Below are 16,954 nucleotides of genomic sequence, written 5' to 3'. Positions count from 1 at the left end.
GTTTCTTCTAACTTACCAATTCGAGCGGGGCTCTCTTCTACTCTTTTGTTAACTATGGGTCCTTTTTCTTTTAATAATTTAAGAGCATCTCCTGCCTTTGACCCTATTTTATTAGCAAGGTTATGGATTCTTCTATCCAAAATTTCAACATGTCACTAGTGGAAAAACGGTTAGCTACAACTTCCGTTTGTGGCGCGCCATTTTTCATCAATGCCAGCACTATTTTTTCCAAATAGTGCTGGAGTCGGACAAATCAGCACGCCAACTATAAGTTGCTATTGCTGATGCTGGCAATACATCCTACGCCACTACTATGCGGGCCCAGTTGTCGTGACCAGTCGCAGCATATTGCTGTCGTCGATTTATAAACACGCCATAGATACTTTACACTTTGCTGTCATGTCTTCGCCCGGAACGCCTGCACTAAGTTGTGCCTATATATAGATGCATTGGCAGCCCCTTCTTTTCACGTCCACTTTCATTCTCCTCAAAATTCTACTCCCTCTTAGTCAGCTGCTTTGGTGAAAATGACCCATCGGAGCTTGTCGAATCAACACAAGCCGCCCGTTCGAGCCCACGTCGGCGTGGCTCGCAAGTTTGGGACTCCGCCGCCTTGGTCGAGCTCTCATCTGGCCCCGTTGGCCACGACATGCTCTCGCCACGGCCAATGCAGTCAGCCCTGTCTGGCGAATCATCCCGCTGCAGCGCGACGTCCCTTCGACGATCCGGCAGCTGTGCCACCGGCGCCGAAGCTGCCAGGAATCGAGTGAGGGCACTTGTGCTGCTTTTTTGCGGTTGTGGACGCCCTGCTGATAAGCATATGTCGCACACACAAAGTGATCCAGAGCAAGAGTTCTACATCTGCGGTAACCGTGGAAAGGTACATAATATATATGATAGAAAATACCTTGATATTCTGCTAATTGGCATAATTTGCAATGTGTGTGTGTGTGTGTGTGTGTTGTGATCCATAGGCGCCAGGGACAAAATATTGCTACGCATGGATACGGGTTGATAGCATGTAGAAGTATGTGAGCGAGTTGCTCGAGTACTCCATTGGTGAACTAAGACACTAGATAGATGAGATGTAGCTGAAGACTGATGTGATGCGCGACCAAATCCAAAAATTCAAGATGCTTCGATATGCCCTTTTAGCTGGTGTTATGCTTGGCCTCGTTCTCCCTACCGGATCGGTGGCAGCTTTTTTCTCTCATGAGAATCGTTACACTGATGATGTCCTTAATCTAGATCAAGAGTGTGTACGTTGTAGTACTAGAAGTCATACATATGTGTTATTATTTTCATCCCTCAACTATTACTAGTTGACCCGTTGCGCCAAATGGCGCAGAGACCCGCTAAAGACATGTTGTCGATGGAAATAGTTTCATTTTGCAAGAACATATTCGATGTTGGTAGTAGAAAGCCTATGTGTTAAGTCATACTATATTGATAATATGTTTATGACGCTGAGAAATCTGAGTTTGCAAAAACAAATCTTATTTCTATAACATGCATAGACCAGCTAAGGATGCATTTTTTTAGTTGAAAATATAGTTACCACGCTGAGAAATCTAAGTTTGAAAAAAAGAAGATGAACTAATAGTTTAAAAATATACTGACAAATTACATAACCCTACCTATGGAACTGCAAAAACAAGCTCATTTTTAGCATGTACATACATGACATGTCACATTCAAAATTGAGGTATACTACAAATAACCAATTAAATGCATCAATGTCTATCATATTAGCACGAAGTGCTCCACCAGTCTGCAGTTTCCTCATGTAAAAAGATAGTGTGCCGTTTCCTTTTTGCCAAAACTTCCTCCATACCCCATACAAGCAGTGGTAGCAAACAAGTGACAAATATAACAACATGTTGTAGATTTAACACCAATTTGACTCAAACATAGCATCCAAGAGTAGTTTAGTACACACTCGCACAAACCAAACTCTCAAGACATGACATAACATTAAAGTTTGACGACACCGACACTTAGTTCTCGGGACTTAAATTCAGAAACATGAAATAATAGTGTCAGGCAGCGTAAAAAGCAGTATTGTTGCCATCCCCCGAACTTATAAACTTCAAGCTTCATTGCTTCTGCTCCAGCGACCAGCAATAGTTATGCAGAACCGCAACCAACAAAAGAGCACATCTGGAATATGAAAATTAATTCAATTGAGTGGCTCATATGGGTAGATAGAATCATAGAGAAGATTATTACATTGACTCGCATCAGTAGGGTCCTTGCCAACAAGGATTCTGAATGTGTTATTTGATGAATAAAACAATATCTACATGTGTTTTGTATGCCATGTTTATTACACTGATTAACAGTAGCAAGGTCCTACAAAAACAGTGAATTCATGGTGTTCTAGTTGTGTAACCGATATCTAACTAAGAAGTATATTTTTAGATTACCAAGATGAATAAAAAAGAAAAGTCCCACTGAGAAGAGCTGCTTCTCATAAAGTGTTGTGGAACGTAGCAGAAAGTCAAAATTTTCCTATGAGTCACCAAGATCTATCTATGGAGAGACTAGCAACGAGGGAGAGGAGAGTGCATCTACATACTCTTGTAGATCGCTAAGCGGAAGCGTTCAAGAGAACGGGGTTGAAGGAGTCGTACTCGTCGTGATCCAAATCACCGGAGATCCTAGTGCCGAACGGACGACACCTCCGCGTTCAACACACGTACAGCCCGGTGACGTCTCCCATGCCTTGATCTAGCAAGGAGAGAGGGAGAGCTTGGGGAAGACTCCATCCAGCAGCAGCACAACGGCGTGGTGGTGATGGAGGAGCGTGGCAATCCTGCAGGGCTTCGCCAAGCACCACGGGAGATGAGGAGAAAGAGAGGTAGGGCTGCGCCAGGGAGAGGTGAAAACTCTTGTATGTGGCAGCCCCAAAACCTCAAGTGTATATAGGGGAGAGGGAGGGGGCTGCGACCCCCTTAGGGTTCCCACCCGAAGGGGTACGGCTGCCCCAAAAACCCATCTAGGGTGGCGGCCAAGCGGGAAAGAGGGGGAAACTTGCCCCCCAAGCAAGGTGGAGGAGCCCCCTCCCCAAACCCTTGGTGCCTTGGGACCTTGTGGGGGGGCGCACCAGCACACCTAGGGCTGGTCCCCTCCCACACTTGGCCCATGCTACCCTCTGGGGCCGGTGGCCCCACTTGGTGGACCCCCGGGACCCTCCCGGTGGTCCCGGTACATTACCGATAACACCCGAAACTTTTCCGGTGGCCAAACCAGGACTTCGCATATATAAATATTTACCTCCGGACCATTCCGGAACTCCTGTGACGTCCGGGATCTCATCCGGGACTCCGAACAACATTCGGTAACCACGTATATCTATTCCCTATAACCCTAGCGTCATCGAACCATGCAGACATGACCGAGACATTCTCCGGTCAATAACCAACAGCGGGATCTGGATACCCATGTTGGCTCCCACATGTTCCACGATGATCTCATCGAATGAACCACGATGTCAAGGACTCAAACGATCCCGTATACAATTCCCATTGTCTAGCGGTATTGTACTTGCCCAAGATTCGATCGTCGGTATGCCGATACCTTGTTCAATCTCGTTACCAGCAAGTCTTTTTACTCGTTCCGTAACACATCATCCCGTGATCAACCCCTTGGTCACATTGTGCACATTATGATGATGTCCTACCGAGTGGGCCCAAAGATACCTCTCCGTCAACCGGAGTGACAAATCCCAGTCTCGATTCGTGCCAACCCAACAGACACTTTCGGAGATACCCATAGTGCACCTTTATAGCCACCCAGTTACATTGTGACGTTTGGTACACCCAAAGCATTCCTACGGTATCTGGGAGTTGCACAATCTCATGGTCTAAGGAAATGAAACTTGACATTAGAAAAGCTTTAGCATACGAACTACACGATCTTTGTGCTAGGCTTAGGATTGGGTCTTCTCCATCACATCATTCTCCTAATGATGTGATACCGTTATCAACGATATCCAATGTCCATGGTCAGGAAACCGCAACCATCTATTGATCAACGAGCTAGTCAACTAGAGGCTTACTAGGGACATGGTGTTGTCTATGTACCCACACATGTATCTGAGTTTCCTATCAATACAATTATAGCATGGATAATAAACGATTATCATGAACAAGGAAATATAATAATAATAACTAATTTATTATTACCTCTAGGGCATATTTCCAACAGTCTCCCACTTGCACTAGAGTCAATAATCTAGTTCACATCGCCATGTGATTAACACTGATAGGTCACATCGCCATGTGACCAACATCCAAAGAGTTTACTAGTGTCACTAAACTAGTTCACATCACCATGTGATTAAGACTCAATGAGTTCTGGGTTTGATCATGTTTTGCTTGTGAGAGAGGTTTTAGTCAACGGGTCTGCAACATTCAGATCCGTATGTATTTTGCAATTCTCTATGTTATATTGTAAATGCTTCTTCCACGCTCCACTTGGAGCTATTCCAAATGGTTGCTCCACTATACGTATCCGTTTTTCTACTCAGAGTCATTCAGATAGGTGTTAAAGCTTGCATCGACGTAACCCTTTACGCCGAACTCTTTATCACCTCCATAATCGAGAAACATTTCCTTATTCCTCTAAGGATAATTTTGATCGTTGTCCAATGATCCATTCCTGGATCATTCTTGTACCCCTTGACTGACTCATGGCAGGGCACACTTCCGGTGCGGTACACAGCATAGCATACCATAGAGCCTACGTATGAAGCATAGGGGACGACCTTCCTCCTTTCTCTCTCTTCTACCGTGGTCGAGCTTTAAGTCTTAACTTCATACCTTACAACTTAGGCAAGAACTCCTTTGACTGATCCATCTTGAACACCTTCAAGATCATGTCAAGGTATCTGCTCATTTGAAAGTACCATTCAGCATTTTGACCTATCCTTATAGATCTTGATGCTCAATGTTCAAGTAGCTTAATCCAGGTTTTCCATTGAAAACACCTTTTCAAACAACCCTATATGCTTTCCAAAAATTCTACATCATTTCCGATCAACAATATGTCAACAACATATACTCATCAGAAATGCTATAGTGCTCCCACTCACTTCTTTGGAAATACAAGTTTCTTATAAACTTTGTATAAACCCAAAATCTTTGATCATCTCATCAAAGCGTACATTCCAACTCCGAGATGCTTACTCCAGTCCTCAGAAGGATTGCTGGAGCTTTGCATACTTGTTAGCGTCTTTCAGGATTGTCAAAACCTTCTGGTTGCATCACATACAACCTTTCGTCACGAAAAACTGGTAAGGAAACTTGTTTTGACATCCATCTGCCAGATTTCATAAATGCAGCTTATGCTAACATGATTCCAACGGACTTAAGCATCGCTACAGATGAGAAAATCTCATCGTAGTCAACTCCTTGAACTTGTGAAAAACTCTTCGCCACAAGTCGAGCTTCATAGACGGTGACATTACCTTCCACGTCCGTTTTCTTCTTAAAGACCCATGTCGGTGTCAAAACCGGCGGATCTCGGGTAGGGGGTCCCAAACTGTGCGTCTAGGCGGATGGTAACAGGAGACGAGGGACACGATGTTTTACCCAGGTTCAGGCCCTCTTGATGGAGGTAAAACCCTACGTCCCGCTTGATTAATATTGATGATGTGGGTTACAAGAGTAGATCTACCATGAGATCAAGGTGGCTAAACCCTAGAAGCTAGCCTATGGTCTAATTGTTCTTCGTCCTATGGACTAAGGCCATCCGGTCTATATAGACACCGAAGAGGACTAGGGTTACACAGAGTCAGTTACAAAGGTAGGAGATCTACATATCCGCATCGCCAAGCTTGCCTTCCACGCCAAGGAAAGTCCCATCCGGACACGGGATGAAGTCTTCAATCTTGTATCTTCATAGTCTTGGAGTCCGGCCGATGATGATAGTTCGGCTATCCGGACACCCCCTAGTCCGGAACTCCCTCGGTAGCCCCTGAACCAGGCTTCAATGACCGACGAGTCCGGCGCGCATATTGTATTCGGCATTGCAAGGCGGGTTCCTCCTCCGAATAATTTATAGAAGATCGTGAACACCAGGATAGTGTCCGGCTCTGCAAAAGTAAATTCCACATACCACCATAGAGAGAATAATATTACACAAGATCAATCTGCTGACGTATTCTGTGGCGTGACGTCACACCACTTCCAAGCCTTTACTCGAATTGTTTTTATTGTTCCACCTTAGCGCGTTTAGCGAGGCGGTTTCCTTGGCACGTCTTGTCGAAGCAGAGATCGTGCTCCCCTTATTCCGGGATTCCCATCAATACGGACGTGGGTAACCCAAACGTGCCCGTTGCCACGCCCCCTCCATCGAAGGCGGGTTCCAAACGGTCACGGGGACGGCTCTTGGTATTCTTCCTCCTTATAATGAGACCAAGGCCCGTTCTTTTTATTCAATCATCTATCGAATCCGCCCCTCTCCCTGAGTTCCAACACCCAAGGCTCCGAATTCAGGTACCTTCGATCTTCGACAATGTCCGGTCCTGATCTACGAGGCCGGTGGATGCCCTCCTCTGTCACGGAGGAGGATGTGCTAAAGCTGAGAGATGCCAGGTATCTAACCTACGAGATTTCGCATAGGCTACCTGCCCGAGGGCAAGTTATCCCAACTCCCGAGCCTGGCGAGATCGTCGTGTTCGTGTCTCACTTCCGTCGGGGTTTAGGCTTCCCGACGGATCCCTTCATGAGGGGGCTCATGTTTTACTATGGGATGGAATTCCACGACCTGGCTCCAGAGTCCATCCTCCATATCTCATCATTCATTGTCGTTTGTGAAGCCTTCCTCCGCACTACCCCTCACTTCGGCTTATGGCTCAAAACTTTCAACGTGGAACCGAAGATGATTGAGGGGCCTCAGGCAGAGTGCGGAGGGGCGGTTATAAGCAAGAGGGCCGAAGCTCCATGGCCTAAGGGCTCTTTCCAAGAGGAGCTCGGCTTGTGGCAACAGGAGTGGTTTTGTATCACCGCTCCCCAGGGCAGCAGGCAAAAGCCGCCGCCCGTCTTTCACTCGGGCCCTCCACAGTAGCTGACGTCATGGGTCAACAAGGGGCGGGACTAGGGGCCACCCAAAGACGTCCCCCTGTTGCAGGACCGGATTCGAGACCTCCAAGAAAGGGAGATCAATCTGGTCGCAGTGGTGCAGGTCATGTTGATCCGGCGCCTACTGCCCTGCAAACGTCGCCCCCTCCGCTTGTGGGAATTTAATCCGGAGGGGCCATGAGCTCTTCAACACTTCATGGGTTTGACTCCCATGGAGATGTATAAACTGTTCTTCGGATCGCAAGAGACGCATCCGGAATTGACCGAGGACGCTGGCCTAAGCTGCAATCGCCCGGATACTCAAGTAAGTAGCCCTGTGTCCGGACACACCGTCCATTCATTTATCGTGAGCCTTCTTTTTAACCAGCTATCCCTGGACAGGAGTGGATAGCTCAAGAAAAACTGATACGGTGTCCGGCCCCCCTCCCTGAGACCATGCAGGATCCCGTGTTAATCAAAATGTTAGGGGTTGCACCTTCGAATGAGGGCGAAGGGTGGCACGGGGAAACTGTCACCTCTGCCAAGGAGGCGTTTAGTAAGGGAGGAATCGAGAGTCCCTCCTTCCAGGGGGAGAAGAGGAACGCTTCCGAAGACCCGGAGGCCAAGGCCTCAAAGCGGGGAAAGAAATCTGTACCGGAAGGTCCTGCGCCCGAAAGCGCCCCGGCCGTACTGCCTCCTCGGAGGAATCAACCCTCTAACGAGCCGTAAGTGAAAAGGGGGATTTTATAATTATCAGACACCCCTGCTTAATGTCTAAAGGTAACGAAGTTTTTACCTTGTAGTTCGGATCTCAGCCCATCTCAGTACAGCTCATCTTCGGTAGACCTTCGTCCGGAGATGATGGAAAGCAAAACGCCTTCATCTGCCACCCCATCGTGCGGGCAGACGACCCTGAGGTGTCGTCGCGGAGGGTCTCCCCGAGTCCGGCAGGACCGGAGAGTCCGGCGCCCATTGGAGTACGGCCGGTGGAGCTGCAGGATTTGCTTAAGAGGGCATCCATCTCAGAAGATCACCACACATTAATGGGTGATGTGATTGAGAGGATCTCGTCCGCCGAAACCGGGTTGTATGAGGCAGTCGGAAGTTTACTGACGGGATTTGAGGTACACAAAAAATGACATACCTGTTAACAGTTTTGCACATGAAGTGCGCCCTGTATAGATAGTAGCCCCCGAGACTTGGTATGCTGTCGAAAACGACAGCGTGCCTAGGATCATAATCTCAGTTATTAACTGTCGCCTTTCCCATGCAGGTGGCGGAACATTCAGTGGCCAGCCGAACTGATGAATTTGCCGAGCTAAAGAAGCAACTCGACGCTGCAGATGCGGACATCTCACTGGTCAATAGATGACTTGATGAGTCACAAGGTATGTGGCTGCCCCGTGGTTGGTTAGTAAGGGAGCTGACGCCCATTCCTTACAAATTGTATGCTTAGATGCAGATGGTGCTGCTGCTGTGGAAGACCTTCAAGCCGAACTTGCTCGGGCCAAGGAGCAAGCCAGAAAAAGCGAGGCGGCTGCCTTGAAGGCAGTGGAAGGGCTAGAAGCCGAGAAGGCTGCTCACTGCCGAAGCAGGGAGGAGATGGCTGGAATGGCCATGAAATTAAGAGTTGCTACCGACCGCCTGGAGGTTCTTGAAGGAGAACGCCGAGCGGAGCAAGAGGACCTGAAGAAGGCCGATGCCGAGGCCAAGGATGCCCGTAGTGCGATGCGGGCTATGAAGGAGGAACTGCGTCAGGTCGGAGACATTGTGGCTGGAAAGCCCTTTATGCTACGTAGAAAGTTCACGGATCTGAAGTATGCTCAGCAGGGCTGATTGTACGGTGCGGAGGACCCTTATCTGGACTTGGCGGCGAGTGCGGCTGACACAGTCGTGCACTTTCGAAGCCAGGAGGATCATGAAATGGAAGAGCTTTTCTGGTCTCAATTCCATAGTCCGGAGCGTCCACTTCCGTTGAGTGATTGGTTGGTTGAGTGGGCTGAGCTGAATAGATTGTCCGGACTAGCCATGACGGATGTGGTCACTCATCTGTGGCCGAAAAGGCCCAAGCCGAAGAGTTATTTTGGCTTGTTGCAGCAATTCCTTAGGGTAGTGCCGCATATTAAGGCGATGAAGCGGTCGGCATGCATAGAAGGTGCGTGGATGGCTCTCGCCCGTGGTAAAACATACTGGGCGGAGATGGATGCCACCGCTGTTGCATCCCGGGGTTCGGACAAAAGCCGATTCCCCACCGAGCATTACTTTGAGGATGTCGTGCAGGGCGCTCGTATAATAGAGTCGCAGTGCTCGAAAGATGTTATGTTTGAATGACATGTATGATTTCTAAGATCATGTTTATAATACAATGACTTTTTATACTTGTGTGTTCAAGTATTGAACTATCTCCTGTGCGGCCGTATATGTATGTATAGTCTAAAAGATGGCAGTCTTTGGCTTCAGCCCCCATGCACATGGTGTGGGGGTGTTTGCAAAAAAGAAAAACACTTTTTCACACTTAATCCAACGTCTTGGTCCTTTTAAGGAGGTGATAGGATAGCAAACTAGGCAACCGGACTATAATGCTTTATCACTTTCACTTAGCCATAGGAGCTCGAATGTGGGGCTACTATATAGCCCCTGATGGAACCGCGCTTCTCCGAACTCGAGGCACGTATGTGCCTGACCGGGAAGCGGTCCTTCGTCAAAGCGGAGGAATTCTAAACATTCCAATGGTCGATCGAGTGGTTGACCAGTCTCTCACTAAATCATCACAGTCAGTTTTCGGCTTTCACTATTGAGGCGCTCTCCCGACCGAACCGGGGCACAATCGCAGTAGTTCTCCTGGTGCCGCGTTAGCCGATGATACAGAACGTAAGGCAGCAAAACACAGGAGCCGGGCAAACCCAACATTTGACCAAAGACATGATTCGGAGCTGATGCATATAAGGCCTAACTCGAGACGCCGAACACTCCCTGAGGTGATCGGTCTTTATGATATCGGGCAGAATAAAGCCCTAAGCCCCTAGTGTCCAGGTACAGGCGGGAACTTCTGACGTGGCCGATGCCAAAACGTCAGCCTCCTCCTCGGCTCTGGTAGGAAACCGAGGGATGTGTATCAACAAGAGACAGTGAGAAAGGTTTACGCAGAGTCTTAATCTAAAAAGAATCCTTGCAATGGGTCCCTACTGCACGTCTGCGCCTGTGTCTCCGTTGTGCTGTATCCTGGACGGGTGTAGCACGTGCTTCATCTGTAAAAGAGAAGGACTTAGTTTCTAAGAAATGTCATGCAAAAAGTCTATCAAAATAAAGTATAATTTGGAAGATGAAGAAAGTTGAGCTTTATTGGCTTTCATCATTTATGCGCGCGGCCCCTTAAAAAAAGGGGTATGCGGCTGGGAAGCCCCTTGTTAAGTTACGCCGGACTCGTCTAACCATGTCCGAGGTCTAAGTGACCTGTTTTTAGGGGCTTTGACCTGCAAGGTCGGAATAATGTGTGGCTGTCGAGGCAGCCGCACATTCTTCGTGGTCGAGAGACACCTGGAGTTTTAAGAATATGCCACGTGGACCGGGCATTTTTAAGCGTAAGAGACGCGTAATGTGGTATTGCATTAAAGCGGGCGAAAGCTGCACGCCCCAGTAGTGCTTAAGGGCTACTGCTAAATGGGGCGATGGAGGGTGAGCTTTTAGCAACGGAGGTTGTCGGATGAACCGAACCCGACCTCTAGTGGTACAGAGCCTGTAAAATTGGCTAAAAAAGGCCTGGTGTCACTCCTTTGAAGGAAGTGCTGCTATAGGGGATTTTGGTGGGTTCTATCCCCAGTCTGCGGACGGTGTCCTGGTATAGCAGGGGCCGCGCTACGTGTTATCACGTGAAGTGAGTTCACTGTTTTGACTTCTAATGGGAAAGTCTTTTGGTTTCCGGAGCGCTGCTTTTGGGTTTCGTCACTTTCACTTGGTGTGTCGAGCCCTTTGTGTTCGGCGTTAAGTCGGCCGGACTGCTTGAAGACCCAACAATCTCTGTGGGTATGGTTTGCAGGCTTCCCGGAGGTACCATGTATTTGACACAGTCTATCCAGAATCTTGTTTAGGTTGGATAGCTCGTCACTGTTATCCTTTAGGGGCAGTGTTTTGTTGTTCGGCCGAGAGCTTTTGAATCCGGCGTTGACCACCGTACTATTTGGGACATTTTCCTTATTCCGGCGCTTATCTTTTTTGCGTCGTGATTTCCCATTTCCATCCCTGATTTCGGATGTACTCGGGTTGCTGGTGCTGCATCTAGCCAACCAGCTATCTTCCCCCGCGCAAAAGCGGGTCATGAGACTTGTTAGTGCGGCCATTGTTCTTGGTTTTTCCTGGCCGAGGTGTCTGGCGAGCCATTCGTCTCGGACGTTGTGTTTAAAGGCTGCTAAGGCTTCAGCGTCCGGACAGTCGACTATTTGGTTCTTTTTAGTGAGGAACCTGTTCCAGAATTTGCATGCTGATTCTCTGGGCTGTTGAGTTATGTGACTTAAATCATCTGCATTCGGAGGCCGGACATAAGTCCCCTGAAAATTTGCTCGAAACGCATCCTCAAGCTCTTCCCAACTTCCAATCGTATTTTCTGGGAGGATTTTAAGCCAATGCCGGGCCGGCCCTTTGAGCTTGAGGGGTAGGTATTTTATGGCATGGAGATCGTCTCCTCTTGCCATGTGTATGTGTAGGATATAATCCTCAATCTAGACTACGGGGTCTGTTGTTCCGTCGTATGCCTCTATGTTTATGGGTTTAAATCTCGCTGGAAATCCATGATCCAGTACCTCGTCGGTAAAACATAGTGGGTGTGCGGCGCCCCTGTATTTGGGTGTGCCGTTGTCTTCAAATGCTCGGCTGGTTGTGTTACTTCCTGGAGTCTTCTTTTTTGGCCCACAGATAGACCTGGCCGGGTTATCCTTTTTCTGAGGATCTTTATGCTGATCATGTGCTGGCTTGTGTGTGGCGCCCTGTGTTGCTCTTGGCCTGTCATCTGGTCGTCTATCCGGCCAGGCGGCCCCTTTCTTTTTTGACTGCGGGGGCTCGAAGGCCTCCTCGTCAAATTCGGGCAACAGCTTGCGCTTCGGGTAGCTCTTTGTCTGGTGACTAGTGCCATATTTATCTGCGGTGTTGAGTACTTTGCTCCATCTCATTCTGAGTGCATCTTCCGCTGTTTTGAGCTTCCGCTTTTGCTTCTTCAAACTTCTTGCAGTGGCGACGAGCCTTTTATGAAGATTCATATGCTCTGGTGATGTGAGATCATCTTCGTCGGGGATGGGTTGGTTGTCCGGTTCATGTCCGGCTGGCTGCTTGTTGACGTGTGCGTCGTCCACTGCTTCGCCCTGCTCTAGGGTCGGGTCCATATGGGTGCCATTCGATGCCGGTCTTCGGGCGGCGCTTGCGTCGCTGCTTTGTTTGTTTGTTGGGGGAGTTGTCCTTCGCCACGTCCCGTTTTTCCTCATTGTCGCTTCCTTTTGGTGTGTCCACCATGTATACGTTGTGGGCTAGGGTGGCTTTCCTGCGCCCATTAGGCGCTGGTTCTTGGTCGTCTCCGGCATCGTCGTCCATACCGTCGATGTCCTCGGAGTCGTAGTCTAGCATGTCAGTTAAATCGTCGACAGTGGCTACCAAGTGGGTGGTGGGTGGGCTTTGAATTTCTTCGTCGTCCGCATCCCAGCCGTCCTGACCGCAATCCGGCCAGGTCTCTCTTGATAACGAGAGGTATTTTAGCGAACTCAAGATGTCGCCGAAAGGTTAGTGTTGAGAGACGTCCGCTGCGGTGAACTCCATGATCGACGCCCAATCGGATTCGATCGGGGTGGGCGCGGGAGGTTCGGAGTCTGGCGAGGAGTCCGGCACCTCGGAGTCACGAGCTTTAGGAGGGACAAAGTCAGTGTTCGGCTCTATCACCGTAGAGGTTGCAGCCCCCGAGGCGGTGTCTAAGCATCCATCCTCGATCTGCGCGGCCGGCTCCGAATTGAGGATCGGAGCGGGCTCGAGTGCGGCCTCTAGGGTACTGTCAGGCGGCATAGCTAAATCATGCCCGACGTGACAGTGCGGCACGCTCAGCTGTGGCTCGAATCCGTCGAGGATCAAGTCCCCGCGGATGTCAGCTGTGAAGTTCAAACTTCCAAATCTGACCTGATGGCCAGGGGCGTAGCTTTAGATCTGCTCCAGTTGGCCAAAGGTAGGAGATCTACATATCCGCATTGCCAAGCTTGCCTTCCACGCCAAGGAAAGTCCCATCCGGACACGGGACGAAGTCTTCAATCTTGTATCTTCATAGTCTTGGAGTCCGGCCGATGATGATAGTTCGGCTATCCGGACACCCCCTAGTCCGGAACTCCCTCAACCCATTTATCTCAATGGCTTGCCGATCATCGGGCAAGATCACCAAAGTCCATGCTTTATTCTCTGTAACACCCCAAAAATTTAGCCAGGTTTTAGTTAGTAAAATTTTGCCAAGAGTTAAAAATTTTGCCTGCAAGAATGTTCTGTTGATTTCAAAACCTTTCCTTTTAAGGATTTATTTTTTTCCCAGGTGGATCCTTCCAAACATATTGGATTCCTATGCCATCTCATTAAAACTTTTTCCTAACCAGTAGGATTATTTATTAAATTATTTCACCCTGAGTTATATTCATTAAAATGACTTGTTTTAAGATTGGAGCTCTTTTTGTACTACAACCATTTGTTAAATTTAACTAAAAATTCCACCAAAATTTGGAGGTGTCCTATGATGCCTTTAAATCACTTTTGTGCATTAATATATTTATTTCATTGCATATTTTGAGTATTGCACTTGTTTTTCTTCTCTGGTCCAGTGGACAATTTTGCACTGCAACCCTTTTAAATATTTGTTTCTAGCTTCCACCAAAATTATGGGATGTCAGTAGGAGCATATGATTCCATTATATGCAAAAATCCACGGTTGTTCTTTGAAATTTTGAGTGAACCAACCTCATCTTCATTTTGGTCCATCATGATGGTTTGTACAACAACCATATATTTGCTTGCTCTTTGGCCCTTGACTCTTTCTCCTACTTGTAGTCCTCCATGATAAACCCCTAAGTCCAGGAGCATGCAACCATCGGCATAATTTTGGTTCATGAAATAATACCATTTAAGTTCTGCCCAAAATTGTAGTTCTGTAAAACTTGCACTAGCAAGTTTGTGCTTTTTACCAACTAACTACTCCACCCTCTCTTATATCCATAGAGGCACTGACCTGGAGAATTTGGCCACTCCAAGAGCTACCTTGGTGCCGTTGGCATTTTGTCAAGCACCCTGTGTGCATGGCCAGTTTTGGCATGATTTCAAGCTTAGATTGTGAGCTTGAGCTCCTGACCTACCCAGCATGTCCTAAGGATTTGCCCTAGCCCTAACCCCTTTATGCTAACTCCCTTGTGGTTTGGAACTCTCTAGGCTGCCCTGGCGTTTCGTTGAGCACACCCCGGGCGTGCTCTGGGCGCACCCAGAGCATGCGTTTGGCACCCTCTAGCACCCGAGCCGCCGCGTCACACCCCACACTCAAAACCCGGCCCCAGCCAGCACGCCGTGTCCGCTTGCAACGCCACGCCACCCCGACCACCCTTGGCACCCACAGCGCCGCCATCAGGACAACCGTGGCGGCTAGCTGATGGCCGCTTGCAGGCCCAGCCGTGGCAGCGCTGTCCAAGCCGCCGACGCTTGCCACCTGCCTCCTAGAACAGTGCGTACTCATCCGCAATCGTGTCCACTAGCGCTCGTCGCCGTGGCTACAACAGGGCGGTTCGCCGGCAAGCTTATCCCGGCCGCCGCAAACCGACCTCCATCGCCTATATAAGGAGACCCGAGCTCAAGCCCGCACGCAGGCAGCTTCACACCGTCTCGCTAGCGCCCCCCTAGCCGCCAATTGGAGGGGAGCAGGCCATCTTCAACCTCTCCGGAGACTCCAGCCGCCGCCACTAACCAGGCCATTCCGGCACAACGGAGGCATCCCCCTTTCCACTCTCTCCACCAGGAACTTTCCCTTCCTCCCGTGATCACTTCCCCCTACTCCATTTCGGTCGGGAACCACCGCGGCCCCGAAACCACTTCACCCCGAAGCTTTCCTCCGCCGCGAAGCTCGCCGCCGTCATCCCACGCCGTCCCCACCGACCCAGCGACTTCCAGTAGGGTCACCCTCGACCCGCGGATCCATCCCCGCCCTCAGCTTCCCTCAAGGACCCGCCGTTCGCCGGCGACGGTCGCCGGAGTTCCGCCTCCGCTCGGGACAGAGGGAGAAGAAGGAATGCGGACTAGTCAAACCTGACAGATGGGCCAGGCGGGCCCACCGTCGGTGACCCAGCGTCTGTCCACGCAGGAGTAAGTGGAAGCGCCTTTTTCGATTATGCCTTCGACGTGTCCTTTTTTTTTTCAAACGTTTTCTTTTCTGTTTTGTTTTAAAAACAGATTTTGACCAAATGTTTGACTGGCTATAACTTTTTAAATATAGCTCCAAGTGAATTGATTCTTTTTCCTACATCTCTCAAATTCTGTCTAGTTTATTTTAAGATTTATTTGGAAATTGTTCAAGCAACTTTTTGTGCTGTTTTTATCTTTGTGTGTTAATTCATTTATATTTTCAAAAATAGGATTTTTGAAGAGAGGAGAAGTATTTCAAGAGTTTGAAATGCACCCTGCCTTCCCATGACCTGAAGGCAAGCATTCTGAACCCCGGCATGATATTTTTGGGTGTTCGTTGACACGTTTATCATACCACCTCACTTGGGAGTATTGTTATTTCATGTGGGATGATCATGTGCATGGGTGCATATTTGTGATTTCTATGCTGTTGGAAAGGATCACATTAGTGATGAAAATCATCGTCATGTGCCTTGCATGCATACCGGCAGGAACCCGGGAAAACTCTGCCTTGGGTAGGCATGAGTTTGTCGCCGGTCTCCGTCGGGACGGATATGTCTGGTATGGCATGGTAAGGTAATATGAGCGGTGACTCTGTTGGTTGAAATATATTCGTTATGCTAATCATGCAGGGAATACTTAAACCTCCTGAGTCGACCGTAGATCGAGTCTTGTTCCAGTAATCCCCATACTAGTTTCGTACTGCCACTCGTCTCTACAACAAGTAGAGTACGGTTCAGTAAGTTGTCAACCTCTTCCTAGCACACACCGTACAGAGAGGCCAGGATGGAAGATACCGGTTGTAGCTGGTAAGCAGGCCACCTGGTCCGGTGGCATGGGTGTTTCCGGTTGAGAGCGAGAGGGGAGGCCACCCCTTAGAGCGCGCAATATAAATTTGATCCCATGATACGCGAGGTTGTAGCCTCCCCACTTAGAGTTTGCTTGGCAGGTGTCTTGGGTGATTCCAGACACATGTGAGTTAAGCTGGTGTGTGCAGGTTAAGTGTGTTTTCAACAAAAAGACCGTTGACGGAATTAGTCCCGATGGACTAATGAAATCCGTTACTCGTGGGTAAAGAGTACACCCTCTGCAGAGATTAAACCTATTCGAATAGCCGTGTCCATGGTTAAGGATTACAGTCTGGGAAGGGTCAAGTGTCAGTCTTAGTGTCGGTCTTCGGAGGTGAAACTGTTAAATCAGTACTGATATTACGACTTATGACATGTGATGATGATGATTATTATATTGTTGTGGACTAACCCATGATATTATTAGTCTTATCGAATATCCCTGGGATGGTTTTACCTCCGGTATATTCACTATGATTGTTTCTTTTAAAGCCCTGTATGTGGTGTCGCTCAGACGCCCGACTGTGGCATTTCTTTTAAAGCCCTGTATGTGGTGTCGCTCAGACGCCCGACTGTGGCATTTCTTTTAAAGCCCTGTATGTGGTGTCGCTCAGACGCCTGACTGTGGCATTTCTTTTAAAGCCCTGT

The 16,954-nt window shown here is 48.7% G+C and overlaps 1 long non-coding RNA gene across 2 annotated transcripts in view; it reads right to left on the bottom strand.

Annotated features, from left to right (window-relative positions):
* Window positions 1-1,831: 1,831 nt before the first annotated feature.
* Window positions 1,832-16,954, bottom strand: part of LOC119321981 — a 51,694-nt gene continuing 36,571 nt past the window's right edge. The window contains exon 8 of one of the 2 annotated variants that reach the window (XR_005155326.1): window positions 1,832-2,160. This is a non-coding gene — a long non-coding RNA (uncharacterized LOC119321981). The remainder of the gene's footprint in view (window positions 2,161-16,954) is intronic. The other variant, XR_005155325.1, reaches the window with a different exon arrangement.

The sequence above is a fragment of the Triticum dicoccoides genome, chromosome 6B (assembly GCF_002162155.2).
Source record: "Triticum dicoccoides isolate Atlit2015 ecotype Zavitan chromosome 6B, WEW_v2.0, whole genome shotgun sequence".
Classification (NCBI taxonomy): Eukaryota; Viridiplantae; Streptophyta; class Magnoliopsida; order Poales; family Poaceae; genus Triticum; species Triticum dicoccoides.
This window is presented reverse-complemented; position numbering and strand designations above follow the sequence as displayed.